Source organism: Onychostoma macrolepis, chromosome 06 (assembly GCF_012432095.1).
Source record: "Onychostoma macrolepis isolate SWU-2019 chromosome 06, ASM1243209v1, whole genome shotgun sequence".
Taxonomy (NCBI): Eukaryota; Metazoa; Chordata; class Actinopteri; order Cypriniformes; family Cyprinidae; genus Onychostoma; species Onychostoma macrolepis.
Window position 1 is genome coordinate 17,008,547 of NC_081160.1, and position 16,272 is coordinate 17,024,818.

At 35.3% G+C, this 16,272-nt stretch overlaps 1 protein-coding gene across 3 annotated transcripts in view; it reads left to right on the plus strand.

The window, feature by feature from the left end:
* Positions 1-16,272, plus strand: part of lpp (LIM domain containing preferred translocation partner in lipoma) — a 218,761-nt gene that overhangs the window by 4,917 nt on the left and 197,572 nt on the right. The window contains exon 1 of one of the 3 annotated variants that reach the window (XM_058777837.1): positions 4,960-5,951. The exons of the other annotated variants lie outside the window; for them this stretch is intronic. The gene's annotated coding sequence lies outside the window, so the exon portion shown is untranslated. Of the gene's footprint in view, positions 1-4,959; positions 5,952-16,272 lie in introns of those variants that run through there. 3 annotated transcript variants of the gene reach the window in all.

The following is a 16,272-nucleotide window of genomic DNA, read 5'->3' on the forward strand; positions in this document are numbered from 1 at the left end:
CAGCTGCACCGTGACTTTGATCTTCCTCTGAACTCTGGGTAATCAAGCTTCCTCACATTCCCTTCAAGTGCTTGCAAGGAGAAAGACAGATTGCCACATTAGCATACAAGGCTAAGAAGACACCTGCAGCCGTAAAAAGGACACTCGGTGTTTTAGCTGGTGATAGAAAGAGGAAGGAGCGAGCAGATAAGAGGAAGGACAGCTGAGACGTGTTCACACGCATTTAGAAACATGAGCGTTGTATGCTTATTACCACGGCCGGACAGGCCTTCTCGATTTATGTGGATTAAACGCCGTTCCTCTTGTCCTAGTTGTGATTGATGAAGTGTTTCGTAGCACTATCTCTCTCGTTTTCCAGAACCTTCAACTTTCCTTTGGGCCGCTGTCTGTTGACTACCAAATAAGAATGTATTGCCTGTATCCACCCTTTTGTAGTCCTCTTAGTCACAGCAGGTATTGCCTTGACTCTGGGCAAGGGTTTTGTCTTTTGGAAAAGTGTTTTATTAAATTTGAAGGCTTTAAGTTGTAATTTGGACTGCAGTCATTATCAGTACTAGTCAGTAGGGCTTCATGATATTAGAAAAAAAACTGACATTGCGACACCAAATTTGGGTGTTTATACTTGGATATACTCTTTTCAAGAACCAACACAAACCTTTTTAAGTAACCTTCAAGCTAAAACGATAAATCATTGAACTCTTATTTTGACTGTCTGCTGCAAGTAAAAATAAGTGCTTCCGGTTTCAGAGTGAAGTTCACGAATGCAATGTCTCAAAACAGCTCGATTGACAGTGAATAAATTGAGCTGTTAAACTATATGTGTATAAATGCTCTGTATGAAATGGGGGTGGGAATCATTTGGAACCTCACGATTTGATTCATATCGATTCTTGGGATCTCAATTCGACTAAAAATTGATTCCTGAATTCAATTCACGATTTTTCATCAATTTTTTTTGTGCACACTGGACATAAAACGCACCAGTATTTTGATACAAAAACACACCAGTCTGTAGTATGGGTAGTTCTGACTCAATAAATCAGTGTTTCATATTAACTATTAACTACCTAATAAATCTAAAATATTTAACATTTCCCATAATAACAAAAGATCATTAATTAATATAATATTTTGCACCTTTACTAAAAATGGGGTAGGATGTATTTGTTTTTCCTCCTCCATTGTTTGTTGCTGTTTTGTTCTGACAACATCATGTTGTTGTTGTTGTTGTTATTATTATTATTATTATATTAACTAGAAAATCATTTTTTTAAATTTGTGAATCGATTCAAATGCTAGAAGACTGAAGACATATGTGAGTCGACCCCCACCTCCACCCCTATATTTTAAATAAATCACAGCCTGCGAAATTTGACAGTCACACGCAAGGATGTATCGTCATAACGATTTCGCTATATCATGCAGCCCTACTAGTCGGTTACTTTATCTAGATTTGTTTTTATATTTTTTTAGTGCCAGTGGTTTGATTTTTGAATGCAAGAATGTAACTTAAATGGCCCTTGACAAATGTTTGTAATCAGTAATCCAAAAATAAGTATAATTATATAAAGCTTCCAATTAAGAACCATTAGGTCAGATCAACTTGTTATTCTGACAACCTACTGACTTGATTTAAAAATATGTAGTTTTGCACATCCCTAACAACGGATAAGTGCTTTTCTACACTTGGTTGAACATATGTGTTGAAGCTGTGCAAAACTCTCTGACCTGCTATAATTAGCTCTTGAGGTGCAGCAAGATAATGAAACAACTTTATGAAATAGGCCTATATATGGCAATATCACAGACATACAGAATACAAAAATCTAATTTGCAAATTGTTTTGCATTAAGAATATCTAAAAAAAATTTATTTGCTTCTCAGGAATGTTTAGAAAAAAATACTGATTAAAAAAAGGTTTTGTTGCAGTTCATTCCAGGCTCTCTTTTCTTCACCGTCGTAGTGTGTGCTTCTTTGTAGTTGGAGTCTCAGACATCCATGGCATGTTATGAAAAAAAAAAACTATTAAAAGCAGAGTTTGTTAGCACAATCTTAGGAGTGATGGTCTTCTGGCTGTTGTGATTCATCCATCTCAGATTTTTTGGATGCACGTGATGTTCCTTGGAAAGGCAGTGACATTTGCAAATTATTAAGATCTTGTATTAGTCATCAAGTAATATTAGCTTTTCTATGGCTGATCTAGAGGACAGTATAATATAAAAAGTCCATATAAAAGCATAATTGATAAAAATGGTGGAAGTTTATTTATTTATATGCTGATTGAGTTATTTTTTTTATAACATGTCATTTTGTTCTGTATTTTAGTTTTGTTTTCCATTACAAATACTCAAACATTCTTAAAACAAGATACATTTGCTTCTCAAGTAAATTTGGACAAAAATACTGATTAAGAAACTGGGGAATATTTATTTATTTAACAAATATGATATCTGTAATTGCATGTAGCCTATGTAAGTTTGTATAAAAAATGAAATACAGGATATTTGCACTTTGTGGTTAGTCGACCAAGCAGGCATGACTAATGGCAGATGCTGACCATAATGTATTGCTTGAAGTATCAGTCTGTCACTATATTGTATCAGCATAGAATCACATCACATTTTAGAAAGGGATACATCATGAAAATATGCAAAAAATGATCAAAATCCCACAGTTATGTGCTCAGTTGTGGGTTGGGCCGGCCAGCTCTCCTCTGAGGGAGTGCAGGGCCAGAGTTAATTAGGCATCTTTAATCACCTGAAGTCACTCTCTCTGACACCGTTTAACCCCCTTGTAAATGGGTTATTATTACTTCTAAAATCCCCTCTGTGGATTCAGGCATGAAAGGGCTATTTTAGCTCTGCTAAGTGAAACCCTGTCGAAATGCACAAGAACCTGTCCCCCCTCTAGCAATAAAGAAATACCAGCCTCCTCTGTTCTAACCATCATTTGATTTGTGTGGAATTAGTAAAGTCTTCTGTTTTTTATAAACAATTCTCAAGATTAGACATTCAGGGCCTGAATATGTTTTAATTACATTTTGCTATCTTTATGATTATAATATCATGGAGCTCTGCTCTTTACGGGAGGCAATCAGTGAGATTAATTTCACGATTTGAGGAATACATGCTGTGTTTACTCGTCTACGAATGTAAGATTTTGTGGCTTTTAAATTAAGCTCTGCACGGCGATGCTGTATGGCTGGAAACATCTGCACATGAGTGACCAGAAGCCAATTATGTGTTAATGTGTTGACTGCTTTATAGGGCCAAATCTGGTCTTGTCTTGCTGTACCTTATTAACCAAACTCTCAGCTACAGCTTATCAGCAGAAAAATGAGTCAACATTCTCAGAAAACACTCTGCTCTTTTAAACAGGATGCTGTATTTTTCCCAAATGGCTGATAATTATAATAATCATCACACTAGACGGAAACAGGTTTACTCACAGGTCTAATAACGATCCCTGTCAGAAAATGAAGCACTGTTTTGTTCAGGAAAATGGGCTTTTGATGTGAAATAGATACACAGTTTTTAGGCTTTCGAGTGTGGCAGTACCGCTTCGCTGATGTGGATGGAGCACTTGAGGCTCTCGGGCATTATGACAGTCTGGGGTTGTACGTTTAATATAGGCCTTCACATGTGTAACTGATCATGTCTGTGCACTCATTCGGAACCACTATATGCACTTCAGTGTGCTTATGTTTTGTGAGACTCCGTGTGCATGCGCTTGGGTGAGTATTGATCTGTATTAAGGTTGATCTCTTGCTTACAGAAGGCTGTTGTGGCACAGGAGGATGTTCTCACAAGATGATAAAGGAATACAGGTGATTTGCTTTTGGTCTATTAAAAGCTATAGAAATAGGCTTCCTGGGTGCTCCAATTGATTGAGCGCCACCCTGATTTCCATGTTTGGTCAGTCCCTGCAGTCTGTTCTGTGGAAGAGCGGAGAACAGCCATTCTATTCCATTGCTCAGTGTGCAAATAAAACAAAACAGTGATTCCATGCTGACATATCTAAAAGGGATAGTTTATCACTTACTCGCCTTCATTTCACAAACAGAAAAGTGGACTCTAACAAGAAAATGACTCTAAATCTAAATGTGTTTCCAATAATTATAATTATAATAAGGCACCAGCATTCCCACAACCCTACACGCGATTTGGCGGACGAATGGATGGATAAATAGATAAATAAATATTGTTCGTTTTATATAATTCATAAATTTATTTACTTTTTCACTTTTTTAAAATGTTATTTATTTATTTATTTTTTGCATTGGGACAATGTCAGTGCAATTAAGTAACAAAGTGGATGCTAGTTTAAACTGTCAAGTGCCAGGAAGCACAAAAAACAGTTAAAAGTAAGAAAAAATTATTTAAAGATTATTTAAAGTTGTAAATGAAATGATTGTTGGATTGTTTTATCATTAGAGATTACTGGAGTATTCAGCCTTTACTTCAAAATGTTACATTTAATTTAATGTATTACGTGCCATTTTATTGTAATTATTTGTCAGGCATAAGTGGACATATGCCTGATGAAAGTCAGTGGACCGAAACATTACTTGTGACAATAAACTATTTAGCAAGTATTGATAGTGTACGGGATTGCGTCTTTTTGTATGAACGTGTTGGATGGCCTTCTCTAGCAACGCGGAGACTTCAACACTGGTATATTTTTATATATAAGGCTATCTTAGGTCTACTTCCATCCTATCTTCTGACCTACATCAGTGTAAATAATATCGGGACTTACAATCTTCGTTCCCAGGATTTTTTCCTTTTGTCTGTTCCAAAGGTTAGAACTGAGCTTGGAAAAAAGGCGTTTAAGTATTCTGCTCCCTCTACATGGAACAGAAATCCATGAAACTCAATAAGTTGGTCTCTTTGGTCGCTTTTAAAAGGATGTTAACTGACTTGGAGGCAGCCACATCTGGCTGTAGATGTTTTGCCTGATGTGTTAAGGATTGTGGTTGACTTTAAAGAGTTTGTTATTTCAGTTGTTTTATGTTATTATTATTTTTGTGTATTTTATGTTTGTATGTATGTATGGTTGTACTGCTGCCTGTCTTGGCCAGGACACTCTTGAAAAAGAGATTTTTAATCTCAATGAGTCTCATCCTGGTTAAATAAATGTAAAATAAAATAAAAATAATTTTTTTTTTTTATAATTTTGATTCGGCAGTGTTGTTGGACTATTTTCCCATGCACCTATCGTTTTTCTTAGGTGTGCTGAGTTTGTGTTGATTGATTTTGTCATTATTTGTGAAATTGAATTGCAGCTGTGAAAATAATAATATAATTAAGTAAATAATATACACATTTTTTCAGTCTAGTGTTCTGAAGCTTTTTGCATGGATCAGACAGAGATTTTCTCAGTAAAGACGTACATTTTTAAAGACAACATTTGTATTCATTGAACATTCATGTATTTATGTACATTTACTCTACATATTGTGTGGTATGCGTTGGTAAAATGGGTGTATTACAACAAATATTATGTTTGTGTTTGTGTGGGTCAGTGGCATAATGCTGTCTGAGGGTCTTGTGGTTCTGTGTTTGTTGTCCTCCCTGTAGACATTTGAGAGTACTTTTAGATACTGTGGTTTGTTTTATTCTTAGAGACCATTGTGAGTGTGCTTGCCCCCCTCTTAAATAACTCCCAGCGATTACCATTGTTATTCTGCAAATGGTACGAACCACAGGCTTGGCTTCTATGTGCCTCTGGCCAGTGAAAAAGAGTGGCATTCCAGACCAAAAAAGCAAGCCGAATCAAATTTTGCCCCCAATCTTTCGCCTATTTTTATTTCCATATTTGGAAATGTTTACCTCCTCATGACTCCACAGTGCAGCAGGAAGAAGCACTATGAGTCATTTTAACAGCATAAGGGCCTGGCTGTGGGTTCTCCTCACTGAGGGCTTCTCTAGTCCATAGACACACGGGATGCTGTAAGTATCCTCTTCTCTTCTATTCTATTCTATATAAGTTGTGGCTGTGTTTGGACATGTTAACCTTGCTGCAATACTGTGGCACATTGCTCTACCCTTTTATAATCGCAGTTGTGCTCTTCACAGCTAAAGTATAGCTTAAAACGAATAATATATAGGCAGTTATAGACAGGCTGCTGTTTATGGCCTTCATATTCTTGAGTGAATTGGGAGCCACCTGACATTTTCCTGGAGGTTTTGAATTGCACGTGTATTTATTCATTCATACAATTATTTAAAGTTGTACAGCTGATATAGAGTGGTACAATTAATGTAAAGTGGCTTGTACTTTGCACGACTTGTGTGTCCGGGCTTTATTTTAATCTGTGAGTTTAAAGAACAACCTTCAGTATGTTTAGAAACACTTCCTCAGTCTGTATACATATATATGTCCTTCCTATTCTGTCGACCAAGGCTGGATTTTCATTGAAATGGAAAATAAGGCATTTCATTGTGATGTGTGCTCTTTATTTTGCTCAGAGATGGCTTTGCATGTCATAGGTATGTGACTCTTTTCTTTGTTTGGTAATATTTGCTGAGGAGATATATTTGTGGTTACTCATGGTGTGAAGAACTACTGACGAGTATGTTGAGCTGTATTGCCTTTAAAGGGAAACTAAAAAGCACAGATATGTGGCTGTGGGACAGTTTATTTGCATTAAGCAGGAATGAATTTGTTCAGGCAGGGCAGTGTGTTTCTTTAACCACATTCTTTAGGTCACTATTCTATTAGGGACTCAAACTCAGGCTTCCCGGGGACTGATAGCCAGGTGCCGTTTTCCGGCAGGGTCCAGTGGAGCAGAACAAATAAAGGTGTTTTTACAATCGTGAATTTGAACTAAATACAGTTATTATGCATGGACAGAGCTTTTTTTCTGAGTTGGGCGTCTCATCTCCCTCATGCCTAACATACTGCTCTGCGTGTTTAGTGGAGTAATGACGCATGAGATTGTAATTCCTTCCTTGAGAGCTGCATTTTTCTCCTTGAACATTAAGCAGGTACCCATTACCTATTAAGAGACCAGGAACATCACTATCTGGTTTTAAAGTATTGGTTAGAAGTAAAATAAAATTAATATTTTTTATATGTTGTATGTAATACACACACACACACACACACACACACACACACACACACACACACATAAGTAGCACGGGTAGCCTATATTTGTAGCAATAGCCAAAAATACATTGTATGGGTCAAAATTATAGATTTTCGTACAAAAATCATTAGGATATTAAGTAAAGATCATGTTCCATGAAGATATTTTGTAAATTTCCTACTGTAAATATATTAAAACTTAATTTTTGATTAGTAATATGCATTGCTAAGGACTTCATTTGGCTTTTCTTTTTTTTTCATCAGCTTTAAAGGCAATTTTCTCAATATTTAGATTTTTTTGCACCCTCAGATTCCAGATTTTCAAATAGTTGTATCTCGGACAAATATTGTCCTATCCTAACTAACACATCAATGGAAAGCTTATTTATTCAGCTTTCGGATGCTGTATAAATCTCAATTTCGAAAAATTGACCCTTATGACTGGTTTTGTGGTCCAGGGTCTCATATAAAAACAAAACAAAACAAAAAAAACATTTAGGCAGTTTATTATCATTATTATTTTCATTTTGCAAGGAGCTGTCTGGGGTTTTCCAACCCGTTTTTTTTTTTTCAAAAACTGTTAAATTCTGGATGTTAGAAGGGTTTTTCAATTCTTTTCCATGCAGGGACGAGAATATATTGTGCCAAAATGTTGGATTATCTTTGTTTGGTCATGGTATTTGTAAAAAAAACAAAATGAAGCATAGCTTAGAGTCACCACATCTGAAATAGTACGTACAGAGTCTTACCAGTTTTACGTCTTAACCCTCTGGGATTTTACCTGAAGTTGGTGAAGTAGATCTACCTGTACTTGTTTAATAGGAATGTCTTTTGTCTAAGTACACTGCATCCCACCACCTTTATTCTTGACCGCTAGTAAACCAACAGTTTATCTGTTTACACCTTCACATTCCTCTGCTACCACACCATAGCAGTGGCAGGGAAAGGTAGACCTTAATGGGATTTTCCATAGCCGTGAGGTGCGATATACTCGACTTTAATGATAGAACGGTGTGATAATCTCATTACTTTTCGCTCAACAGTACTGAAGGGCCTTCATATCCAGTGCTGGTTGGCTTCAGGCAAAGTTTACTGTAAACTCTTCAACACTTGTCTTAATTCAGTTTGGAGCCAGTGCAAACGGCAGCTGGAGCACTTAGCATCAGTCAAAACATTTTACTATTCATGAATCATCGCTCTGTTTTATGTGAACTAACAAAGTATTTGTTAACTTTTGTTTTATTTATTCATCCCCCAAATGTGTGATGATTCATCTTGTTAGGTGATAGTTAACACTTGAATTTTGTTTTCAATTAATCAGAGGGCAGTAACAAGTGCTTCCATTAAATGACATGTTGGATTGCTAACTTTTCCTTTTAAAAGGCCAGGGGATTTGTTTTAAAAGTAGACCGGAACCTCCCTTGTAATGAACTGTCTTGTTGTTTAGCTCTTATATTACGAGAAATGAATAATTTTCTTTTGTGACACACTGAAATATGGTAGCACTGCTGTGATTCTCCACCTCATCTTTAGAAACTGGATTAAGATTTTAATCTATGTGCACTCACTTCTCGGCCTTTGTTTCCTAACATATTCTCGTCTCCAGTTTAAGAAATTTCTGGTGTTTGTTTTCATATAGCATCATCAATCCGTGAGAATATCCTGACAACATATAAACTTCAGGATTGATTAACGAGAGCAATTAGAAGCCTGGGAAGATTGCAAGAAGATGAAGTTAAATAAGTGGATGATTATGTGTTTATAAAAAGATTCACACTGAGGGTTTGATTGCATTCTATTTTTGCGTGCAATTCCTATTTTATGATTGAAGGTTAAGACTTTCAGTTTTCCTTACGGTAAAGCCAGGGTCCTTATTTTTATTTGGGGAATATGCAATGAAATATGCCTAACATTTTTGGAGTTAGAATTTTACAGCTTATTCCCTGAGAATATATTCAGTTTTTAAGAATCAAATGATGAATTAAATGAAAAATCATTGAAGAATCAATGCAATTTGACCTAAACTTTTTATCATGACTTGTGTTTCATGGGACTCCCACCCAAGCACATCATATCACAAGTGCAGTGTTGTACTGAGCAAGTTTACTATCAGAAAAGTTATATGAAACTGATGATGTGATGCAAACATCAAAATTTATAAGATTATTAATCATGGTAAAAGTGTTTTGAGGTCATAACTTTAATATTGTGCAAGGAATCATGCAAACCGAATAAATGCTGTTAGTGTTTCCCCGCTATTAGTGTTCATTTCAGTCGGAAACTGTAGTGAATTGTAATTATAGTACATTTTTCCAATGGGCCCAGTTTTTTTAATCTGTTAAAATTATTTTTAAACCATTTTGTTTCTTAAAAGTTGAATCCCAGTGATGCATGGTAGATGTATTACACTTAATGAGCACAAACTGTGATAATAGGCCCAGATCAGTGACAAAATTTCTGTTCAATACAGCTGAATATGTTTAACAACACTGGAAAGGGATATAAAGAAATGTCCATTGCTAAAATTGCTGTAAGAGCATTCATCTTACAGGCCAATCGGATTTGATTAGTTTAAGCACAGATTGCTGCGGATCTGTAAGGGCTACATATGAATTTATTTTATTTTAGAGCTTTGGTTTGTGCTTTCAGTACGTGGTTAAATCAAGATAACATATGGCCTCTTGTGGCCTATTTACTTTTCCTGCATTATTTTTAATTTAACTGCATTTGCTTCATATCATGTGTGTTTTGGACTTTTTAATATCTAATGCATACTTTATGGGACTATGCAGAAAGCAAAAGTACGTAATCACAGATTTTGAGCTTTGAAAGACTATGAGCCCATTAGCACTTTTTAATCTGTCATAGAGCCACACAGTCTTTAGGTCAGATTAAAAAGGCCAATATCTAACAGTAATGTTATCATTATGTCCCCTCGCTGAAAAGGCGCAGTTTTGCGATCTGCCAAAAAAGGCATTATCCTCCGCCTCTGGGGGCTCAGCCTCAGCCCTGTTCTTTTGGTATCAGAGGTCACTGGCAGATTAATTTCTTCTGACGCACAGGCTGTATGTTAATGGAGCCTGGCTCAAAAGGTTGCATGTGCCAGACTAACAGATGCCATTTCACTAGTCCTGTTATTTTGTTATGAGGCTTGTTGGCTTAAAAACAGAGCAACCCAAAAGCCTAGATCATGGCCCCAGAGGAGAGGTAGATGTTGGCCTGTTAAATGATAGCTTGCTGAGAGACGCAGCCAGAGCAGCAGATATTTGTTTCTGCACCAGTACTGTGCCAGCCATTCCTGTGCCTCATTGGCTTTAGGATGGATCAGCGGGTATAGGCTCCTTTCTGGAAAACATTTTCAGGCTTAAATCACAAATATGGAGCTTTTTAAAGTGGCAAATTCTCTGCTTTGGATGTAGCAGTGGAAAAAAATTTGAACCAGCCACATTTATTTGTATGCATCTTATGGCTTTTCAAGAGCTGAAACTGATAACTGCCCTAAACAAACTTGAAAATTATATTTGATTGAAGTAGCCCATGGCAATGAATTAATTATACATTAAATTAATTAATATATTTTTAAAAAACTATCCAAAATTAAAAAACTATCCTTCTTTAAAACAGAATACCAGTGTACCATCGTACATGAATTAAACTTAAAAATTGAGTGCATGCTCAATAATAATGGGATAATCAAAAAAGTACATTATTAAAACTTTTATTTTATTTTATGTAAATCAGTCTTTTAAAAAGCTCCTTTTACCAAATAGTTTTGATTTCTGCCTTTTAATAAATGGTTAAATTTGATTAAAATGAATCCTGTCAACTAATTCGTGAATGAATAAATATTTTAAAATTATTGTCACTATAGAAATAAGATTTCTTTTATTCATATTATTTATATCTTTAACCAATATTCAGTCATGCACATTCTGTTTTGCAGTTCTGACATAAGATATGCTCTAGTGGCCTGTTTATTATCCAGTCAGCTGTGGACTGGTTTCATGGAATGTTGTTTTGAATTTCTTTATTTTTTTTTGTGTGTGTGATTCGTTATATATATATATATATATATATATATATATATTTGATTCGTTTATATATTTAGGAAAGGTATTTTTGGGTCATGTTCAAAAATGTAACATAAGAGTAGAATGAGTCATAAGTGTCTGCTGTCACTCTCCAATTGCAAAGTTAAAAGTTAACATTGTGTTCCCAAAAGTCTCTAATCTTTGGATTGATTTAAAAGCCTCTTAAAGTGCAATGCTAATAGAAAGTGTTATTATTACAAAGTACAATGCAAAAAAGACTGGAGCCAGAAAGAAATTAGAAAGAGCTATAATGAGTTATTAAATAGAGGAGCAAAGTGTTCTGAGGTCTATAGAGAATAAAAATGACCCTTTTGAGTCGCCATTGCTGGCATTTTAAACTAATTCTCTATCCATTATTCACTTGCCATTGAACTTGGTAGGGGTCTATCTCAAGCACCGCAAAGGAAAATGTGGAAAAGGGTGTATTGTCTTGTAAAATGAAAAAGGATACATTTGCTGAACTCATGCTAATTTAAAACCGTTTCATTGCAGGAAAATGTTCTCACCTCACAAATGGAAAGCCATAATCAATGCTCTGTTAATGGTTGTTTTTAAAATCTCCACAATGGGCAGCATAATCACAAGAACCGTAAACAAAATCTATTAGTCATTATTAATTAATTAGGACCTATTGACTGCATTGAATCGTTTGTCCTGTGCTGTAACTTGCACATAACATGTGCAAAGCCATAACATGAAAATATTCAGATTGCTGTATCTGCCAGGATTTAGTGCTAATTTCAGGTCTCTTGAATCAACCTCCTTCTTCTCACACAATAAAACATACTAATTTAGTAAGTAGCCATGTAATAAGATGAATAACATTCACCTGGTCATTCTCCTAAATTAAACCGCTTTGGGATGATACAAGAGCGGTCCTGATCATACTGTCAGGGCTTGTTTTGCGATAATGACTGCCTGACTGTACATGGCTTCTTATATGTTTGCTTCCTGTTTTTGTTCATTTCCCCAATCATTTAGAGATGCTGGTGGGACGTATGACCAATATCTTATGTTGTATGAGTTATCAGTAATGAGTAATGTTTACAGTAATGGTACAGTACAATTCAGAAGTTTGGAGTCAGAAAGATTTTTTGTTGTTGTTGTTTTAAAGAAATTATTACTTTTATTGAGCAAGGATGTATTAATTTGATCAAAATTGACAGTAAATACATTTATAGTTTTTCTAAGTAAAGGCTGCTGAAAACTTAGCTTTGCCATCACAGGAATAAATTATATTTTAAAATATATTTAAATAGACAGTAAAAACAGTAAAATAAAATAATTATTTTAAATTAAATTTAAATGTAATTTTGATGAGCACAAAAATAAAAAAACCTACCCCAAAACTTTGAACGGTATTGTGTGTATCATAATATAGTTGGGTCAATGACATGACATGGTACATCTATTTATTCATTCAAAAATATATTAAATATGCTATTCTTACATTTAAAATAATTTGTTTTTAAAAATATTTTTTCTTTTTATTATTGTGAACAATTGTAATTGACAGTTATTTTGCTGGAAATTCAGTGACTAAAGGTTATTAAATAAGCATGAGGCCAGTTTTTGAACAATCCAGTGAATTTGCTTCACAGATGAAAGGTACTTTTAATCAAATTTTTTTCTCTTTTTATTTGGAAGTTGATGGACACAAACCAAACATTTGTACTGTTGCATGATATTTGCGGGCCAGTTGTATTGTGGAGATATACACACGTGCTGTGCACTCTTACCACAAGAGGATGCAGAATATTGTAGTTTGTGTTTTGCATGGTCTCTTATGGAGAAAAGAATGCCGCTTGGCTTCCTGGCTGGAGCAGGCAGGCCCTCTCTCTGACCACAGTTGCCTCTGCACAGTGAACGTGTTCCCCTGCTCACGTGGCTCACAGCCGGGATTAATTGCCACCGAGCCCTCTGTGATCCAGGAATGCAATTACCTACTGACCCAAATCATCTACTTGGCAGGAAGTCCTTATCCCTCACACCGTGCTGCCAGCACCTGCCAGTAGACACTTCTCTTTCCCCTGTCTCTTTTTATTTTTTGTCTCTCCCTCATCCTGCGTCACACAGCTGATGTCTGGCAAGGGAAGCTCTCATCAAAAGCAGCTGCAAAGCAATATGAGTGTTCAAGGAATATGTGAAAGTTACACAGTCGTACTAAAGCAGCATGCTATGGGACTCCATGTGTTACAGTGATTCTATTACTATCATGTAAATAATAATAAATACATATTTACACACACACACACACAAAACAACACACTTGCTATATTTTTATAGGCTGCATTTATTTGATCAGAAATACAGTACAAGTATTAATATTGTGAAATTATTGTTTGTCATTTATGGGGAAAGCTGAATTTTAAGCAGCCATTACTTCAGTCTTTAGTGTCACACAATCCTTCACAAATCATTTTAATGTGCTGATTTGCTGCTAAAAATGTTTAAAATTTTTTATTATAAATGTTGAAAACAGTTGTACTACTTAATATTTTGTGAAAATCAAGAGAAGAATATTTACATTTTTTTGAAATAATGTAAAAATCTTTACATTACACTTTTGATCAATTTAATGCATCCTTGCTGAATAAAAGTATTAATTCTTTAAATTAAATAAAATGTGTAGTAATATCTTTTTATGTCAGAAACTCTTTCTCAGAATATTTCTTATATTAACATTTTTCTTATGTATTATATTTGTATATTGGTGTGTATTCGAATGAGGCTCCGACAGCCCAGTCGATTTGCTTCTTACGCAAAAATGAAGTCCAATGAAATAGTGATACTTGAATAAATGCAGGCAGTTGACAATAAACGTGGAACACACAACACTATTATACATTATTTACTTAACACACATACTTATTTACATTTCAAATTTGCACATATCATACCTGTACATACATAATTGTCTATATTATATATTGTGTTTTTGCTATTTTGTACATTGTCTATTTTGTATATTTGTATATTATTCTTTCTATTATCTGTGTCCTGTCCTGTTGCTGTTATTCTGTTGCACTGTGGAGCTTCTGTCACTAAAACAAATTCCTCGTATGTGTAAACATACCTGCCAATAAAGCTCATTCTCATTCTCATTCTCAAGTCATGAGTCACCAATCGATAAACATTCAGACGTTTTTGGCTATACTGACCCAAGTAAGGATTACCACATGATTCTGGGCTTCCCCTGGAGTCTCAGAGGAAAACGATTCACAAGTGTGATGCTTGTTCTCTGAGCTTCATAATCTAATTTGTTCGGTCTCATAGCCTCTGATCCTCACTTACACTGCTCAGAACATTTTGTCTTGAAACTATTTGGCTCATTTCTGAATGTGCATTGGAGTCAAATACAATCGCAGGCTTTGAGTTAGTGAGAATTGGCAGTTGTTATTTTGTTTATCCAAAGGGGGTTTTGAATGTACATATATGTCGTAATCACAAGTGTCTCACTTTCCTAGACCTCTCTGTGACTGCGTCAGTGGTCTTCATCTATAACCTTTGTAATGATTTCATATGGGAGAGTGAGAGTGGGAGTTTTCATTCAATAGATGTTCTCAAGCCATTTCTTTTGTGCTGTTGAGAATAAAAGAGCCTTGGCTAGAATCCTAGTTGTATCATCAGCGACAGCAAACAACAATAACTTCAGTTCTTTTAATGTTAATGAATGAACTAAAGCAAGAAATGTCTACTGTATGTGCTGCACTCTCATCTTATAGAGATCAAAGGCTGGGAAATTACCAGTGAACAAAAGCTCATGTTCAGTCATTGTTGTTGTTTTCAAATCATTATAATGCATTAAGAGCCGGACTGTGAATTTGAGCTTATTTAGCCTGATGGAGATTTATTTAGCTGAACGCTGATTTTTATTTTTTTATTTTTAATTTAGGGAATTACTATTGTGTCCAATTAATTGAAATATTCAATTTCAAATTATTTATTTGCTAATTAGAACATTTAAATAAAAATAATAAATATATTACAATATGATTTCAAGTAATACCACAACATTATATTATTGTACTGTCTTACCTTTTTAATTTAGCTCCATTTAAAGACATATTTTACCCCAAAATGAACATTGTGCCATCATTTACTCACGCTCATATCATTCCAAACCCATGTGACATTCTTCTGCAAAACTAAAAGTTTAATAGAATTTCCACGCTGCTACTTTCAAAACAGTAAAAATAAATGGAGACTAAAGACTAATGCACCATGAAAGATATACACTATATGTCAAGTCTATGTCAAGCACCAATAACTTTGTAAAATTTAAGTGAAATTTAAGTCTGACATCTTTTCATGCACCAGATTTGAATATGTGCAAGTGCAAATGAGAGGTATGGCAGAGGGGAATAAAAGTGCAGCCCCATTCATAGTCCAAAACTCTCAAATGACTCTCAAAAATCTTTGTATCGGGACCCTTTTTAATGTTTTTTTAATAGCCCCCAGTCGCCATTCACTGTCATTGTATATGTTAATTTTTGGGTGAACTGTCCCTTTAATGTATTTTGTTGAAGTTACATCATCTGAATTCAAAAACTTCATGGACTTTTAGCTTTGTTTGCATGTTCATGTGATCTGTTTCTAATTTCTGTGCTTGGTCATACTGAGGCAAATGAGTCAGTAATGCGGCACCCCAGAGAAGTGCGGTGAAAGTAAGATTCCCAGTGTAGCCCCACTCACCAAACGTGGGCAGAAATAGAAGACTGTATTACCGGCTATATTAGGGGCCATGGCTGTTCTGTGCCATTATAAGCCTAAACCCTGACAAACAGGATTAAGCACACCAAAAATACAAATTCTCATGGATAGAGTTTTATATTTTCAAAGAACTCCTAACTGACACATCATTGGATAGATTGGGATGATCCGAGGTATTCCAGCGAGAGCTAAGAAGGATCATACTGAATCCAAAGAGCTCAGCAGTAAAAGCCTTTTTCCTGGGGTGCTTGCCTGCTCTGTTCTAAATTTTTGGCTAGAAAGAGATGCGAGAGGGTGAGATTACAGCTGTCCTGCAGCTCCTCATGGATGATGTTTGGGGCCAGGGCTTCCTAGATCACTGCCTTTGACGCTACAC